The following is a 4,634-nucleotide window of genomic DNA, read 5'->3' as shown; positions in this document are numbered from 1 at the left end:
TTATTGGGAGTTAACATGGACACAAATGGAGCTACACAAAATGAATGTATCTGCTTTAACATTAAGTGCTACCAAAAAGTATCAAGTGTCCCAACGATTGTCGTGGCGTATTATAACGCCACAATACTAGGCCAATTGGATAACACTTGTAGGGACCCTTTCAAGTGAGAGAAAAAAAGAGCAATGAGAAAGTTTGATAGTACCACAGCAGAGCAAAAACCAATAAATCATTAGTTCAGCTAACTAATTTCTAATACTAACAGTTATAGAATACTATATACAACTCTGAAAATTTGAGGCAGAAATAAGGAAATTCGTTAAGATACACTATTCAAGCTAGAAAAAAACAGATCTGATATCAATGCCTGGTTGAATATAATTTTATATAAGATAATCCATATATCCACAGAGGACAAACAGTCAGGAGCCGGTACCTTTAATTACTGGAATCCCCGGATTTACTGGAATCATCAGGTAAAACTGGAATCCCCCTGAAAATTACCGAAGTCCCCTACAACATCACTGCAAACCCTTAGAAATTTGTAAATAATATGAGTTTTCATTAAAATAGTTATTTTTAGCATTTACATTTTTAATATATTTACATATAGGACCTTGGCAAGGGGTTGTGACCTGGGAAGGTTGGTGACCTGCGAAGAGGGTCCAGGGGCTTACCCCCAGCTAGGGGTTGTGACCTGGTTTGTGATCTGGGAAAGGGGTCCAGGGGCTTGACCCTGCTAGGGGTTGTGACCTGGGACCTTCTAGGTTAGGTTAAGTGAATTTGATGGGTTCTGTACCCATTAATATATTGTGTAAAGGGTATATAGAAACATGCTTTGAAGTACAAATTTTATTTAATTAACTTACTAAAAAAAAGATTTATATTAATAAAAACACTAACACATTTCGGTAATATTCAAGGAGATTCCAGTATTTGCCTGGGGACTCACAGTAATAAGTGGTTCCTGTCAGGAGCTAAACGTTAGTCTGGAATCAAATGAAGTAATTTGTTGTAGGACAGGATAGATTAAAAGGAAACTTTAAACTACTTATCAAAGTAAGCCCCACACAACTTGGGCATTATGGCCAAAAAGGAGGGAGCGCACAAACAAATTTAACAGTTACCAGAATTAAGTTACTTAGCCCGATGGAGGGAGAGCACAAACGGAACCTGAACAATCTCCAGGAGCACCTTTTTTTGATAACTTGAGATGGTGCTAACCAAAAAGCACTATCAAATGTCAAATAACTCCCCAGTATAGCTGCCCAATGTCTTTCAAATTGACAGGGAAAAATATCTGATCTGCATCAACACTTAGTACCATTAACCCGATTCAAAGTTTAAGTCTATGCTCCGGAATTTACTAATTTATCATTATTAAATAAAGAATTCGAACATCAATAAACTAAGCACGACATAACGCAATCATATAATGAAAAGCATACCTCTAACCATTTAAAATTCACTGTCCAATGTCTTCCAACTGACACTTCAACATACAACTAACCTCTCCAATAAACATGTCATTAGTGATACGTTCCGTCTCGCCTTCACCCCTGACGTAACAAGGATGACAAAACGAAGCAGACATCCCCAGTTAAGGCTCTGCATTAGTGTCCTTGTAAAAGCAGTGGCGCCATCTATATTCAAACATCAAAACCACTCGTCTTTGATGACCTGTGACATTACCTCTCAAGAAACCACTGTAAAGTCGCAAATTTCTATCGATTTACAATTTCATAAAACTTAACATTACTTGAAATAGACAAATTTAGTCACTGCGCAGATATAATATGCAATAATCATAGTAGAATAATCTTTGACTTTATGAAATAACCAATAGGTAGTGGTCCATCTCTTTCTTTCTTTGAATTTAGTTCATAAGTTTGTAATTTACTTTACAAGGCTTGAGAAACATATTTTGGAAGGTTATAGTCTTGGTTTATATTTTGAGAGATTAAGAGTAACTGGTTATTCGTATTTGGTGCATTAAGTAATGAAAAAAGATAATTCATTTAACATTAAAAAAAGGAAAGAAAGAGAGGAATTCATGAAGCAAGAAATAATGAAATATGAAGAAGAGGCAAATGTTAGGGATGTAGCTTTGGATTTACGAATTAGAATATACGAAACTAGTTATCACAATCACAATGGCCCATGTAGAAACCTGGGGAATGATAAAAGAGAAATGAAGTAATTGAAAAGCATGCAGCCTATAATAATGAAAGGAATGTTGGAGTAACTGTCGATGACACCACCCAGGGAGCTTATAGCTGAAACAGAGATATGGCCTGTAGAAACCAGGATCTAATATAAAAAAGCTGTTACTATATTACAACAGCAGACAAAGAAATATACAAGAGACTGTAGAAGATCAAATAGAAAAAAACAAGTAAACACTGCTGAGGTGAAGGAGTAGTAAAAATGTGTAAAACGTATGGTATAAATCTGGAAGAAGCAAAAAACGCATTAACGAGAGAAAAAAGAAAAGGTTATAAATTATAAGATAGTCAAGGAAATAGAAGAGAAAGTAGCTGTAAAACGGAAGACGACAAAGTTGAGACACGGCAGGTAAGAGAAGAATGATATATATATATATATATATATATATATATATATATATATATATATATATATATATATATATATATATATATATATATATAATATATATATATATATATATATATATATATATATATATATATATATATATGGGTGTTTTGCTTAACGTGATAGAATAGAAGAAGAATTTTAAAGAAACAAATGTATCTGACGTAAGCTGAGATGTGTTGGAAATAAGAGGGAAATATTTACTTGGATAAGTCTTTGCGGGCTATCTAAAAAAAAAAAATACAGTCATAAGGAATTAGAAGGTTCAGCAGAGGAAGTTGCTCGATATATAAGGGCAATGGAGAAAGGAAAATATAAGGGAAAAATCAGTCTATGCAATTAAATAGACCTTTGGAAAAAGGTTGTAGCTGACTGACGCCTCACGCCTTCTTGAACGGTGGAGTGAGTATTGTGGAACCAGTTAAAAAAAGGAATAGGATTCTGTAAGTTCTTTTTTAAATTGACAGTTTTTCAATTTCAATATCAAATCTAAATAATTGTTCTGAATCCTCTCGTATTTATTTTACAGTTTTCCTGACATGTAATTGCTTTGCTGAACAATTCAATTTCATCAGTGTTACAACAATAACAAAGAAAAAGGGAGAGAGAGAGAGAGAGAGAGACACTAAAATCATATCTACACGGAGTTAAGTGATAAAACATGCTAAGCGTTATTCATATAGAATCTAATTAAAAAAAGAAAATATCAATACACAATTTTTAAATACATCTAGTTTCATGACTGTTTTATTAAGGTACGGAGCTAGCACCTGTGTAGTAAAATATGATTGAATGATGAAGTCTCATTTTCCTTTGCGAGAATAACACTTTTGGTTTCCCTTTTACGCAACAAATACGATTTGTCTAATAATCTAATTCATACAAATATACCCAGAAAAGTCGACAGAATCGTGAAGATGCAAAACAAGTGGAGTAGTTCAAAAGACTTTCTTTAACGAGGATAAGAGCAGCAGATAGGACTTTAAGCCTATTATCATAACTTCCAAATTGTTTTAATACTCGTGACAAAGATCTTTTTTCAGAATGTGAAGTCGTCTGAATATTCTCGGAATTTAAAAATGATCTTGAACTACCCAGCCACACCTACCTCCCATGTCCTAATGTCTTGACCACTCCCATCTCACATAATATTACAAATAACGCATAAACCTTTAGATATGAAAATTCCAATGAATAGAAAAACAACAATCTTAAGGATTAATAGGAAAACAAAAGAATAATACGCTTAATTACTGCCTCACTCAAACCTCTTGACATTTGATATATATATATATATATATATATATATATATATATATATATATATATATATATATATATATATATATATATATATATACATATATATATATATATATATATATATATATATATATATATATATATACACACACACATATATATATATATATATATATATATATATATATATATATATATATATATATATATATATATATATATGAGAGTGAGTAAAAAATTCTGACCTATAGGTTATAAATGTCAACGCCACCATATATATATATATATATATATATATATATATATATATATATATATATATATATATATATATATATATATATATATATATATATATATATATATATATATATATATATATATATATATATATATTATATTGCAAGTCTACAGTCATAATAGTGAAATAAGGGAGGTTTATTCCTGCTATAGCTCGAGGTACTCAGCCAAAATTTTAGTTTTGGCGGCCAATTTCTTCTACCGAAACCGTATTTACATGAGTACCCTATATACTGGGTATATATGTATACCTTACATGTCTGGAACAAAATATTCAAGTATTGTAAAGGAACTTTGTACTTTGACATTACTTCAAATTTTCTTTGTCAAATCTGTCAATTTGGGTATCTAATTTTGATGTAAATATTGATTATTAACATTACAATTTTCAAAAATCCATAGCTAATAAATGGTCTATTTAGTCATTCGATATAAAAGAATTTTTAATAAAAAACAG

General features: G+C 31.1%; 1 protein-coding gene across 5 annotated transcripts in view; it reads right to left on the bottom strand.

Moving 5' to 3' along the window:
- LOC137642646 (uncharacterized) overlaps positions 1-1,555 on the bottom strand; it is a 24,150-nt gene extending 22,595 nt beyond the window's left edge. For 2 of the 5 annotated variants that reach the window (XR_011044827.1, XM_068375408.1), the window contains exon 1: positions 1,447-1,555. The gene's annotated coding sequence lies outside the window, so the exon portion shown is untranslated. The remainder of the gene's footprint in view (positions 1-1,446) is intronic. The other 3 variants (XM_068375411.1, XM_068375410.1, XM_068375412.1) reach the window with 3 other exon arrangements.
- Positions 1,556-4,634: the final 3,079 nt, after the last annotated feature.

Source organism: Palaemon carinicauda, chromosome 6 (assembly GCF_036898095.1).
Source record: "Palaemon carinicauda isolate YSFRI2023 chromosome 6, ASM3689809v2, whole genome shotgun sequence".
NCBI classification, from domain to species: domain Eukaryota; kingdom Metazoa; phylum Arthropoda; class Malacostraca; order Decapoda; family Palaemonidae; genus Palaemon; species Palaemon carinicauda.
The sequence above is the reverse complement of the archived record's forward strand: the minus strand, read 5'-3'. Positions and strand labels throughout refer to the sequence as shown.